At 47.6% G+C, this 15,054-nt stretch overlaps 1 protein-coding gene across 5 annotated transcripts in view; it reads left to right on the plus strand.

Moving 5' to 3' along the window:
- The window catches only part of LOC142583454 (uncharacterized), a 718,432-nt gene that overhangs the window by 6,033 nt on the left and 697,345 nt on the right, over positions 1 to 15,054 (plus strand). The window lies entirely within an intron of this gene.

Raw genomic sequence — 15,054 nt, forward strand, 5'->3', positions numbered from 1 at the left:
GGCAAACGCTCTTCCGAACACTGCTGCTGCCAAAGTGCCGTCTTGGATGCGATGCCGTAGCTTTATAGCAGATGCGTCGATGCAAGCGCCACGCCAGGTGATGCCAGCCGGTGACGTCCGTCCTTGATAACTCTTAGTTGATAACCGGAGTCGAAATGCAGCCTCAGAAAAACGTGCGCTTCTCGGCTTATAGTGGTGTCGTCCTAGGATCCAGGGTTATCTGTAACAGTATGCAGGAGCATTTAGGCAAACGCTCTTCCGAACACTGCTGCTGCCAAAGTGCCGTCTTGGATGCGATGCCGTAGCTTTATAGCAGATGCGTCGATGCAAGCGCCACGCCAGGTGATGCCAGCCGGTGACGTCCGTCCTTGATAACTCTTAGTTGATAACCGGAGTCGAAATGCAGCCTCAGAAAAACGTGCGCTTCTCGGCTTATAGTGGTGTCGTCCTAGGATCCAGGGTTATCTGTAACAGTATGCAGGAGCATTTAGGCAAACGCTCTTCCGAACACTGCTGCTGCCAAAGTGTGGCAGCAGCAAAAAGAATTAAATAGAGAACGCGAAGCTCGATGTGGTTGAAGTGTTCCCTAGGCTGACGAAATCCACAACAGCTTACGGGAAAACCGCAGTCGTGAATAATTGCGACGTGATGCTAATGTGGGATGTCAATGGTTGGTTTCATATCACTTACGCTATCTGAGACATTGGAAAGTAGCTTTGGATTGGGAGAGAGGAATTATCAGGAGAGATGTCCTGAATGAAGACAGATGAGAAGAGTGAATTCGTCACCTCTGATCAGAAGGAACGGGTGAACAATCCGGATAGCATAGGGACATAATATATAAGGCATAATTTGTCGTTTTAGACGGGAGAATTTGTGAGTGCTTAAACAAAGAAAACTGAGCAAATTCCGATGAAAAAGTTTTCGCTTTGATCGTCATAACATTCTGTTGCTTTTATGAAGAACTTGCAAATACTTATCCCACTAGAAAATTGAGTTTGCTTGCTTGGCAGAAAGAAAGAGGTTCCTTTTTTATAGCTTCCTAAAGAATTCCTAAACCATGACTTACCAGCGTCGCGTCACGGATTCGGACTAGCGGCACTTGCTTCTCGGGAAGTCATAGAAGTTGTTGCTTCAATATCAAACAGTTTTCGTCGACTGTCGTACAAACGGCAGAATAAAGTGCAGGAAAAATTTCGACGTGTTCATTATTTTGTGAACACCGACCGTGCTATTTGGTGGTTGTCGGGTTGGTACCTCAATTGACAGGGTAAACAGTAGTATGCGTATTGAAAAGAACATGTTTACCCAAAACTCCTATATCCAATAGCATCATATATCATGTGGCAAAAACAGGTTTTGTATAAGAATCAGGATCAGAATCAGTTTTATTCATGACAAAAATAAGCATAATTAAAGCATACGTATATACAGAAGGAGGTCCCGTAGTTACAAACTGAAATGGGACCTCCTGTGCTGTGCATAATGAGTAGAATTATAAATACAAACAACAATGGTAACATGTAAAATTTACGATAATAAAGGTTTTAGGAGACAAGGCATAAATGAACAGAAAAGTAGCAGATGAATGTATTAAAGAATAACAAGGCTTCGTATTGGTCAATAAAAGGCAAAACAACAAAAATAGCATAAGAAGAAAGAAAGTAAAAAAAATGCGGGAGACCAATAGAGAAACAAAGGGAAAGTTAATAATACAACTCATACTACATTCAAATGGGCAAGTCGGAGGAAGCTAAAAGAAAATGCTTAAATTCTGTACGAAATCTGTGAGCTTTGAACAATTTTATAGGGAATCGTAATCTGATCCACAGAGATAAAGCTGAACAGTGTAATGACTGTTTAGGTGCGAACGAAGGGTAAAATTAAGTTCATATTTCCTGCGAATCTAGTATTATTTATATGTCTTTGGTATGATGGTTACTGGAATATCATTGTTCAATGCCGTAAAAATAAATATGGCCAAGTTATATTTAACAAGGTCAGTCACATTCAAAATATTATGTGAATGTAACAGCTGATTAGCGCTACTGCTACGAGGTGAAAATGTTATTAGTCAAATAGCTCGATTCTGAATGACTTGCAACGAAGTTAGGTGACTTTATAAGCGTTTCCCCATGATTCAATGTTATAGTAAATATGAGAATGAACAAAAGCATAATAAAACGACTTGAGAATAGAAAATGAGAAATATGGTCGTGCTTTGAATAAAACACGTATTCCATAGGCCATTTTCTTTTTCACGTTAGCTATGTGAAGGTGAAATTTAAGATGGCCATCAAATTCCACACCTAAATAGGTGCAATGATGAACTGCAGTGATTAAGTGATTGTTGATGGAAATAGACTGAAGAAGGTCAGGCGATCGCTGATGTGAGGCAAAGACGACAAAATTTATCTTTTAATGATTGCTCTGCAGCTTGTTAAGTTCACACCATATGGAAATTTCCACGAGATCTTCGTTTAGCTCACGTGTTACCGTTGATATACAATTGTTAGAACTAAATATAGTAGTATCATCAGCGTACAGAATACACTTCGATGAGGAGAGGCAACTAGGCAGATCATTAATATAAATTAGGAAAAGTAGAAGACCTAATATGGACTCCTGTGGCACACCAATGTTAGTAGTAGCTTCTTTAGAGTAGTACCCAGAAATGTTAACGACTTGTTTTCTATCTTGTAACTGCGGATTAGAAGTAGAAGCGGACCAGTTATTCCAATGGCTTCAAGTTTACCACAATGAATTGTGTGATTAATTGTGTCGAAGGTCTTGGGTAGGCCAACGAATATCGAGGCTACAACTTTACCTTCATCAATTGCTTTAAAAATCTGTAATCCTATATGTTCCATATTGGATTATTGGATAAGCAAGTTATGGGACATACAAATATTTTTCAATAGGGATGTTGTGGACACGAAGCTCGTAAATGCAGCGAATGGATTGTATAAGTTCCGGTTTGTGTACTAGGAATAGGTTGAACGTGTTAGTACCACGAGTCGACACATTCACTGTCCGAGAGAGGCTGAATGTGAAGGTAAAGTCAGAAAAGTCTCTGGAAATACGCAATTGTTCAGTCTTACTATTTAATTTTTTGTCTGGGAAGTTGAAATCTCTGGTGAATACCAAATTCACTCGTAGAAATTTCGTGCACGTCTAAGAGCATGGAGTTCAAATGGGCAGGAAATGGATAATCACAATCCACAATCTGACGAGTGGTAAAAGCAATAAGTATACCTTTGCTACAGGTAAGCGATAATTTAATGCAAAGAGTTGCATACAGAAGTAAAATTCATTCAGCTGCAATCATTTTAACGCGATAGCGTTAAGGGCCGCGTGTCGCAGAAAATCCGGCGTCGGACGTCGCCTCGGCGAACGGAATTTTGAACAAAATTCCGAACCACGATTATTCAACTAGTCTATTGCCACGAAAGTTACTCGTACCTTGTCTTTCATTCTTTACAAAGTTATTCCTCGGAGTTTTGAGAACGGCAGCCCACAAACAAATGTAACGAAAAAAAGCAGCAACAGCACATCTTTTCTCAGACTGAAATATTTTATGTGCGAAACAATAACAGGAGATCGACCCACGCAAAAGGCCGCGTTTCTAACAGAAAGTTTGCCTTCATGTATAGGGTTAGCCGCCAGCGTTTCCCGGCACACGTTGCGGTTACACAAACTGCAGTTGCCGGAAAGCATGAAACGCAGTAAGGAGTCTCTATGACATTCCACCCTTAAAGGCGAAGCTTAAACACCCTCTGAATTTTTATGCGAAGCATATTACTAGAGCTCAACCCAGCTCCTCAGGCGCGGCGGTGTCGCCTTCAATACCACGTGACACCGTGACGTCACGACAGAGGAGAAACGGGGCTCCAACTCGCGCCGTCGCTCGCGGCGTCGCGGTGGTATATAAGCAGCTGCGCTTTTTCTAGGTGGCTTTGGCTCAACTCTTGCTAGATGGGTTGGGCGGGAATCGAACCATGGTCTCCGGAGTGTGAGACGGAGACGCTACCACTGAGCCACGAGTACGATGCTTCGAAGCGGTACAAAAGCGCCTCTAGTGAATGCGGTGTTGCCTTAGAAACGAGCTGTTTCTAAGGCTCAGGCGTGCGTCGCTTGCTCAGGCGCACATTTCGTTGCCGCGCCGAACGCTGCGTTGCTCGACGCTCACCGCGTCCAATGCGGGGCGCGTAGTCGCTGCGCCGTAGCCCATTGTCTTACACCCCTTGGCGGGTCGACGGGAACGCTGTCGCGTTCCACTCTTGAAGGCGAAGCAGAGTAACGCATGAGTTGTTTCTTCTATTAGCCGAACCAAATATAGCCAAGCAACTGCAGTTCACCAGGTTAAACAGTGTTTCAACAACTAAAATAAAGGCTAGTATGCTTCGCATCCTGGGCTTAACCTTAGCTAAGCCACAGCCATTTTTTTTAATGCTTTCTGCTTTTAAATTTACATTCAAGCAATGTACAAGTAACAGAAACTGCATCCTTTATGTGTAGATTTATATCAGCACTATACACATATTGCTCGTGCGCAATTATTGCATTTATAGATATTGGGGTCGCCTCTGTGGCTGTGTCAAAAGTATGGTTAAGGCCGCACCTATCTACACACAACTGCATTTGTATGTCAGAAGGGTGTTTAACTGAGCTAGTTGGTTCATCTTGGAGCATTACAGCAGCAGAAATTGTACAACACAGCAGCTATGCCAACATCTCTTCGTTTTTTTTGTGTCTCAGTTCTAAAATTTCTGCTGCTACAATCCTCCAAAAATGCATCTATATTTTATAATGTGAAAATCTGTGCTGTATATGTTCCCCGCCATAATTTCAAACTTTCAGGAAGAATGCGAAGAAGTGGCTCTTGTGTGGAACGCCGTTTTATACTGCTCTCATTTTGCGAGTATTTTTGCGTGTTTTCGGGAGCCGCCGCTTCCGAGACCTTCGGCGATGGAAGCGGAGTCAGCTAGACGTCCGGAGGAGACCGACGTCACAGCGTCGAGCGCTCCGAGGAAGCGCAATCACCTGATGAGCGACACAGGCAGCGAGGACACCTTGCTGTACTACTCTGCTTTAGAAGAAGATCTGTCGGATGACGGCGACTACTTGACAGTTGTGAGGCAAAAAGGAAAGAGGAGAATCGTCACTCCCTCCTCGTCTTCAACAAGGACGACGGCGGCAGCAAAGGCCCATGAAACGGCTCATACCATCCTCTTCTTACCCGAGACGCCGACCGACAACCTGAATCGGCTAAACGGGCAAGCCGTATCTGTAACACTAGAGGCTTTTGTTCCAAATGAGATCACGGATATGAGAATTAACACCCGTAAGAACATTCTCGCGGTTGATGTCAAGAACAGAGCAGCATAGGATATCTTGAGTACAGTGAAAATGCTGGGCAAGATAAATGTTCGCACCATAATACCACAGGACAGCAATACTATATCAGGTGTGATTTATGATGTCGATGAGTCAATCGACGACAACGATCTGCCTATTTTGATCAAACCCGCCACAGCAGATGTACCTATTATTGAAATCCGTCGCCTAGGAGATTCACGCTGTGTGAGGATAACTTTCAAGGGAGGTAGCTTGCCGTCCCACGTGAAAGTTGGATTTTTTCGTCATCCAGTGCGACCGTTCGTTCCAAGACCACTTCAGTGTAGTAATTGTTTGAAGATCGGGCATGTCAGCGGCATATGCAAAAATTAGACCGTGTGCGCAAGATGCTCTGAGCAGCACAGCGCAGATGCTTGCCGTGCGACTCATTTCAAATGTGCCAATTGCTCTGGTCCCCATGAAGCATCGTCGAAAGACTGCCCGAGGCACAAGACAGAGCGCAAAGTCCTAAAACAAATGGTGAGATACAACTCAACTCACAGAGAGGCCGCCGCCAAAGTACGACGGCGTAGTGTCCGCCGTCACCGTAGACAATCCTCGTCTACTAGAAATACTGATACCGTCGCAAGACAGACGATACTTCCTGAGGCTGGTGCTCCCAAAGCGCTCACCCACACTAACAACATGGTGTCTGATGACGCAGTGAATACCTCTACTGCAAACGACTGGCCTGCACTTCCGACATTAAGTCCTCCAGCCCAACAAATGTCGACGGTGGACTGCCGACGAACCAATGAGGGCACAGATCACGTGCGAGGTCAAGACAAGCAAGTAATCGCCATAATAAAACCTCTAATGAAAGTCATTCGCGTGTTGATAAACGACATGCAGACGCCATCTGCTCGAGGTGCACTACAAGTGCTGGACGGCCTGGACCCGGTTCTTGCGAGCCTCGAGTAACAAGCACAATGGCTCTACCACGTCAGCCGTTCTTCAGACAAGTCAAGGAAGCATCTATTATGCAATGGAATGCCCGTGGCCTGAAATCCCGCAGTGATTTTCGCCATTGCGTTTTCACCAATCGATTCCCCATTGTTGTCGTCTGTGAACCGAAGCTACAGAAACCCGTCCGGATCTCAGGCTATGAACCTCATGTGTCATCGACTTGTACTGACATTAGCAAAGTAACCATCTACATACGATGTGAACTGACTTATGTTGTTCATCCAGTGCGGCCACATGACACTAATCAGTATGTGTGTTTGACCATGAAAAAACAAAAAACTTGCGTTTACTTTAGTGGGCGCTTACCTTTCTCCATCAAGTCGTTTCGATAGGCAGAGACTGAGTGACATTATAGATGCGACACCTGGTCCATGGATTGTTGTTGGGGACCTCAACGCGCATCATTCACTTTGGGGAAGCAACAAGATAAATTCCAAAGGAAGAAACCTCGTGTCCTTTGCTTGCGACCATGAACTTTGTTGTCTAAATGATGGCAGTCCGACGCTTCTGCGCGGCCGGACATACAGTAGTTGTTTAGACTTAGCATTTCTTTCGCGATGCCTCACTCACTGCGTCCATTGGTTCGCAGATATAGAAACCCACGGAAGCGACCACATTCCTACCTACCTGAAGATAAAAGGCCTCACCAAATCCGTTCCATCAAATTTTAAACAAACAATAGATTGGCCCGTGTTTAAATCACTTATGGAAGACGCATGCCACGAAGGCATTTCGTCCACACTAGAATTTGAGATCGCCAAGGCTATGCAGGATGCTATGCGCTCATATCGGCCATTAGAGAAATACACAGATTTTGATTCGGAAATACAGAGCCTCCGTGCAATCCACCGGCGAGCGGAGCGACGGTACAGACGGACGAAATCATTATATGACCTTAGAGAGGCCAGACGCATTCAATAGAAAATTCAGCGTCGCCTTGCTGCACTGCAAAATCAACGCTGGAAATCATTTTGTGAGTCTCTCGACCCGCGTAAACCTCTGTCGGTTGTTTGGAGAACGATCCGTGGACTTCGATCAGCTCCTCAACAGCGTCGTTCATTTTAGTCTCTAGCCCTACATCAAGGACGCCGAGAAGTCGAGGTAGCCGAAGATTACTGCGCAAGGATCGCGGGTCCGGCGTCCACGTATTAACGCGATAGCGTTAAGGAGCTCGTGTCGCAGAAAAGCCGGTGTCGTCGGCGTCGGTGTCGGGTGTCGGCGTCGGCGTCCGCGGCGTTGGCCGTGAGCGATAAATCATGGCAGGTACTTCATAAATAAAAAGCAACTTCCAAGATGGGCTGGGTGGGAATCGAACCAGGGTCTCCGGAGTGTGAGACGGAGACGCTACCACTAAGCCACGAGTTCGATGCTTGGAATCGGTACAAACGCGCTTTTAGTGAACGCGGTGTTGCCTTAAAAACGTGCCGTAGAATGTTATACTGCGGTGTATATCGGTAATTATGAGCACGTAACTTACAGAAGTCGCATTTACACGAATAGCGAAGTACGTTTCCGCTACATTTCTTCTCCGCTTACCGCACACGCAGAGCCATCTTGCGGCAAACACAGAAGACCCCTGCTCTCAATGTACGGCGCTGCCCCGACAGGTGGCGCGCCATGCGCGCATTGGGGCTGTGCTGTGCGCGGACCGGTGCCAGGCGCGTTGCGGCCCCGACTCGCTCTCCCCTGGCGACGCTTCGCCGTGCTCCCACGCGGGTTGCAGAATCAAGCGCCGTTCCTTTCTTTAGATTACTATCTGTCTATCTCTCTGCCCGTGCCGATCACGACGTTTGGCTGGCGTAGATCGTTTCCCCCTCCGAGACACCGAGTTCTTTGGTTCGTTCCGTTTGCTCAGGCGCATGTTTCGTTGCCGCGCAGAACGCTGCGTTGCTCGACGCTCTCCGTGTGATAGGTGGGCGCAAAGTCCGATGCGGGGCGCCTCGTAAGTGATCCCTGCGCCGTAGCGCTTTGTCTTACACCCCTTGACGGGTCGATGGGAACGCTGTCGCGTTCCACTCTTGAAGGCGAAGCTTAAGCGTCCTCCAATTTTTCGCCTTGCGCATCTATTTCCATTGTGCCCTCTTGCTCCCGAGATCCTTGTGTGGACGCTGCTTTCTCCATCGAAGAACTGGAGGCCGCACTTGCTGGGTGCAGGCGATCTTCGTCACCAGGACACGATGGCATCACATACTCTGCGCTTGCAAACCTTGATCAAGAGGCCAGGGATGCCCTTCTTGGCCTATACAACGCATCATGGCATGACGGCCTGGTCCCTACAACGTGGAAATCCAGTCGGCTTGTTCCACTCCTCAAGGCTGGAAAATCCCCAATGGAATCGTCATCTTACCGTCCAATAGCACTGGCCAGCTGTGTCGGCAAGGTAATGGAGAGAATGATCCTTACACGGTTAGAATGGTACTTGGAATTTTATAACGTCTATCCAGAGGTAATGGCTGGTTTTCGACGTGGCCGCTCGTCAATAGATAGCGTTATCGACCTGGTAACATACGTACAACACCAGAAACATCTGAAACGAATCACTGCGGCCCTATTCCTTGATGTTAAAGGTGCGTACGACAATGTAGATCATCATGCAATTCTGGACGCCTTAGAAGCTGTAGGGATTGGTGGACACACCTTTCGCTGGATATACAACTATTTGAAGGGAAGATCTTTCTTTATTTTGACTGAAGACGGACCAACGAACTCTAGCCTTACCAGTCGTGGAGTACCGCAAGGCGGAGTACTCAGCCCTACCCTTTTCAACCTGGTGCTCGTTGGTCTCGCTGATTCGTTACCGCAAACCGTACAGATCTCCCTATATGCAGACGACATTTGCATATGGGGGCTTCAGGCGTGACACGTGTACAAGTCCGCGCACGACTTCAGAAAACCTGAACGGCTGTGTCAAGACACCTGGGAAGACAAGGCCTGGAGCTTTCCGCTGAGAAATGTGCACTCGTTGCTTTTACTCGCAAATCGATGGCCCCGTATGCTTTGCGGATTAATGATTAATTATACGATGTAGACGAACGCACCGATTTCTTGGCGTCATCATTGATAGAGACTTGTCTTGGAGCCCTCACATCTCGTACATGACAAAGCGTTTGGCCGCCATTGTGGACCTTCTTGCGTTTCTCGGCGGGAAGTCCTGGGGCGCAACAGTACCGTCAATGTTTCAACTATGTAAAGCACTGTTTTTGGGCTTCCTGCGGTACAGCTTACCTGTAATAGGAAATACTTGCACTACGAATATTCGCAAACTCCAGAGCGTGCAAGCCCAAGCACTCAGGACTTGTCTCGGTCTTCCCAAAACAACGTCATCGATTGCGACAGTGGCCATAGCCAGAGACGCTCCTTTGACTGTATACATTGCTACAGATGTCCTGAGAGCGCACATCCGACACCTGACTCGGATACCCTCACACCATCTTGCTTGCTTGCCAGCAAAAAGGCCACTTTCAACTTTTGCTAAAACTATTGTAAGACATCAGTCGTACTTGCCATCAGAATTCACGCCCGGTACACGATTGTCAGATCCATTGTGGTGTCTGCACCGGCCGCAAGTTCAACTGACAATTCCAGGAATCAGAAAGAAAGCTGGATCGCCATTGCAAGCTTTGAAACAAGCAACTTTGGAGCACATTCACAACGTGCACAGATTCCGGCAACATGTATACACAGATGGTTCAGTAAAACTCAACAGCTCTGCTGCTGCAGTCATCATCCCGGCACAATCTGAGGAAATCAAATTAAGAACTTCATGTGTGACCACATCGACGGGTGCAGAACTCGCGGCGCTCCGTGCTGCACTTGATTTCAGTAAGCAGAAGCCACCGCAGCAATGGACAGTCCTTAGTGACTCCAAGGCAGCCCTTCAATTCATACGAAGCCCAATGCGCCATGGACCCAATGAACAACTGGCCTCAGAAATTCGGCACATATATCATCAAATCTATGACAAGGGACACAACATAATCTTTCAGTGGGTTCCAGGACATCGTAACATCAGCGGGAATGACCACGCCGACGAAGCCGCCCGATCTGCATATGAAAGTGGTCAACGAGTCTTCATTCCGCTTTCGCGAACAGACGCTGCGGCTGAACTGCGATTGATGTCCCGTGAATGTACTTTGCCCCTGTGGGACTCAAATGCTTTCACCATGTGTCGGTTGCGTTCGTTGTCTCCGGACATACGGATGCACCTCCCGCCTGGATTACCACGACGTGAACAGACCATGCTCTACCCTCTGTGGATAGGCGTTGCCTTTACAAACGCCTATGCTTTCCTTATAGGAATGGCCAACAGCCCCACGTGCGACACATGTAACATCGACGAGACGCTCGCACACATTATCTGTGTCTGCCCGCGATACAGTGCTGAGAGACAAGTGATGTGCAGAGTACTGGACCAGTTGGACAATCGTCCACTTTCAGAACTAAAAGCTTTAGGCCAATGCTCCGAAAGAACATCCGCGTTGAAGGCCTTACTCGAGCTATTAAATTCTTGCGGTCTACGGGGCTTCACGACAGACTCTAAGAATGCCGCCCCCTACCGCTCTGTAGTGTACGCGCTTTGTTTGTGCTTGTCTCCTTTTCTTTCTGTCTCCCCCTTCTACTCTGTTTCTCTTTTTATCCCTCTTAACCCTTCCGCCTGCGCAAGGTAGCCAACCGGAAGTACCTCTGGTTAACCTCCCTGCCTTTCTCTGCATTATTTTCTCTCTCTTTCAAACTTTCAAACTCGATTTTGCCGTTATAATACGTCCACAAGAAATGATCGTGCATTATTAGTATTAAATAAAACAAAAACAACACATTTATTTCTCCAACCCCGAGAAACAAACTCGACAATATGACGTCTCCTATTGTAGATAAACCATAGCCAATGTTTTTTTTTATCCCCTCACATTCCCTGCGATATTGCGTGTGTGTTGCCCGCAAACTCTCTTATATCTGCAGCACTTCTTGCAGAAAAGTGTAAAAGGTAATGTTATCCTTCGATGCAGATGTAAGTAGCGCACCAGCGATTGTGGGCTCAGATGCAACAAGCGATTAATCTAGAATCATTATTTTGAACATATTCCTAAGCTCCCTTCATCGCATACGAAGCGACATAGTACTTGCAATTAGAAGCTGTCGTCTGACGTGCTTACCAAGCCCATTCCGTTTACGTTATCTTTCGAATATTGTAGCACCTATATTTAGCCAGAGGTTTTGACGTTTTACAGCGAAGCTGTATACCTCTACCCCTAATGCATCTGTAGTGATTGTGGACAAAAATGTGGGCTGATCCGGAAAATAGTGCAGCACCGGGCTGATCCGCGGATCAGCATGAGTGAAGCACTCAGCAAATAATAATAATAATAATAATAATAATAATAATAATAATAATAATAATAATAATAATAATAATAATAATAATAATAATAATAATAATAATCTTTATGAAGCGCCCAAGAAAATTAGCACAGCAAAACGGGCCCATCTAAGCCAATGGTGACTTGTGTGAAGTGGCCCGGCATCATCAGCTAAGCGATGTGGTTGCAGTGTACATGCACAAATTTAAAACCAACAAAGAAAATGGGAAACAAATGAGCGTGATAAACGTAGATCAGGTTTCCAAGGCATCGAAACGAAAGCGTAGAGTTATCACAACTGCGACAAACAAAAGGAAAATAAGTACATACATCTGTATTACATGTGTAATAGACTCTTCAATTTAGACCGAGAGTCCACAGAAAAATAGTCGTCTGACAAATTATTAAATATCTTGGGGACATACACGCAGCGTATTGCTGCTACGTATTTAGTAGATACGCGCGGTACAACGAAGCGCTTTTCTTTGAGCACCGGTCGCGGAGAGGCGTGCGGTTGATTAAACTCATCCGTCCAGAAATGACGCAGCACAACCGTAGAAATGAATAAAGATTGAAAGGACGGGAAACCGAGATCATGAAAAATATCTTTGTTTGATGGTGTCACGCGATTATATGCCACACTTTTTAATGTATTTTTTAAGAGGTTATCGAATCTGTCCTGCCAACGTTGGGAACACAAAGCGAAAATCGTTATACGATACGTTAAGGTGCTGTATGCAAGGGAATGTACTACTGCCACATGGTGTGGCGCAGCAAGAGACTGAAGAAGAGGAGAACGAGGTTCGTCTCGGCATCGCGCGTCGCCGCTTGCGTTTTCGTAAAGTGCAACCGCCTGTATCTTGATTCAGCTTGTATACTCCAGCAGGGTATACGCGACAATTTGGTGGAGGTGCTGGGTACGCTCAACTTATGCAGGAGACCCCACTGGGCAGCAAGAACCTCGCCCCACAGTTGGAGTTGACTCCAGTTCACCCCACAAGCCGGCGAATCCGAGGCCTCGCCCCAGAATTTGGAAACTTCCAGGAAAAAGTGATGACTGCGACCAGTGCGACTTCTACGGAACGGGTGACACCAACTTACCTAACGCTGCTGAACCCCCAAGTGCCGACGGCTTTTCATGGCAACACATTTGAAGACGTGGAAGACTGGCTGGCGGAGTTTCGAGCGCGTGGCTGCGTTTAACGAGTGGGACAACAACGCTAAACTCAGGAACGTCTACTTCAGCCTCCAGGATGGTGCTCGCACGTGGTTTATGAACCGCGAATGTGCCTTGTCATCCTGGCGTGAGTTCCAGCGCAAGCTACTGGAGGCTTACTCTAGCCCCGATCGCCGAGAAACAGCGGAACGAGCCCTTCAGTCACGCGTCCAAAAGCCCAACGAGAGCGTCACGATCTACGTGGAGGACATGACGCGTCTCTTTCAGCGTGCCGATTCGAGCATATCGGAAGAGAAGAAGGTGCGTCATCTGATGAGAGGCGTAAAGGTGCAGTTCTTTGGCGGTCTTGTTCGGAATACGCCCAAGGCTGTTGCGGAGTTCCTCACCGATGCCACCGCGATGGAGAACGGTCGAACTTGTACAACCAACAAGTAAATGCCGCCTGCAGTCCGGATACGCCGGTAGGCTTAGGGTGCGACGTCGCCTTGCTTTGCGAGCTGATTCGCTCAGTGGTTCGCGACGAACTGCAGAAGCACGACGGCACGTCGACACCTACAGTCAGCTCCCTCGCCAGCGTCGTATGCAAAGAAGTGCAGCAGGCACTGCAGGCATCTGTTTCCAGCAGTGAAGCACCACCTCTGCCAAGCGAATCCCGGCGCGAAACGTACGCAGAAACATTACTGAGCCCCGTCCAAGCTTTCGCAACTACTTATGTGGCGCTGCCAGCCGCGTTGCAATGGGCGCAAGCCGCTCCGACGACTCCGCTACCGTATTTCGACGATCGCCGTACACCCACGAGGAAATCAGAGGTTTGGCGAGCACCCGATCGACGACCGCTGTGCTAGCACTGCGGCGAAGCTGGTCATGTGTATCGTGAGTGCCCCTACCGAAGACTCGGGCTGCAGGGTTTTTCTATCGATTCACCTCGACCTAGGTTCGGCCAAAGGCCACCCGACATCGCAGAATTCCTCGAACAGCAGCGCAGAGCGGGCCCATTACAGCGGCAGTCAGGCTCACCCTCTCCGCGGCGATATTTCCCTGCTCGCGCTACCACCTCGAGGACGACGCAAGGGCGATCTCCAAGTCCACGCCGGGAAAACTGACGTCAGCGACCTTCCGAGGCGGGGCCGCCCATACTCGATGCGCACAAGGCCGCGTATCGTGCCGACCGCAGAATAACGAAAACACGACGACGCCAGAACCAGTTCCCGCCAGCAAGATTTCACGGGACACACCTGTGTTGATCGACGGCAAACCAGTGAGTGCACTTGTAGATACCGGCGCCGATTACTCTATTCTTAGTGGAAAACTGGCGAGCGTTCTGAAAAAAGTTACGTTGCCCTGGAACGGGGCACCATTTCGTACGGCAGGTGGTCACGGCGTCGCACCGCTGGCCTATGCATGGCCAGAGTAGAAATTCGCGGTGCTGCTTTTCTCGCCACTTGTCTGGTTCTAAGCGAGTGTTCCCGCGATTTAATCCTTGGGATGAACTTTCTCCGGGAATGTGGCGCCATTATTGACCTCCGCGAGCGCTGCATCACTTTCTCGACACAAAGGGCAACACAGACCGACGCCATTGGACACACATCCGCACTTCGCGTTTCGGACGAGAGCATCACGATAGCGCCGCGTGCGAGTGTTATTGTTCCGGTCAAGTCCGACGAACTACAAGACGGTGAAGCCATTGTCGAAGGCAGCATTTCTATGTTGCTGGCACAAGGTATTTGTGTAGCGCGAAGCCTTGTGGCACTTCATGAAAGCCAGACAACGGTCCTCGTTACCAACTTTACCTTTGAGCATCGGCGCATTTTTCGTGGCACTGCCATCGCCTACGCCGAACCATCAACGGACATCGTCGAGTGCTTTGCTTCTGAGGTGGACACAGACGACGGTTCGCTCCGAGCCATCAATGTAAACTCCGAGCTTACGGACGACCAAAAGAGCGCACTGCAGGAACTCTGCAATGCATGCTCACTGACCTGGAGAGGCAAAGCAGAAGAGTGGGTCTAAAAATTAATCTGCAGAAAACTAAAGTAATGCTTAACAGTCTCGGAAGAGAAGAGCAATTTAAAATAGGCAGCGAGGCACTGCAAGTCGTAAGGGAATACATCTACTTAGGGCAGGTAGTGACGGCGGATCCGGATCATGAGACGGAAA

The sequence above is a fragment of the Dermacentor variabilis genome, chromosome 5, assembly GCF_050947875.1.
Source record: "Dermacentor variabilis isolate Ectoservices chromosome 5, ASM5094787v1, whole genome shotgun sequence".
NCBI lineage: Eukaryota > Metazoa > Arthropoda > Arachnida > Ixodida > Ixodidae > Dermacentor > Dermacentor variabilis.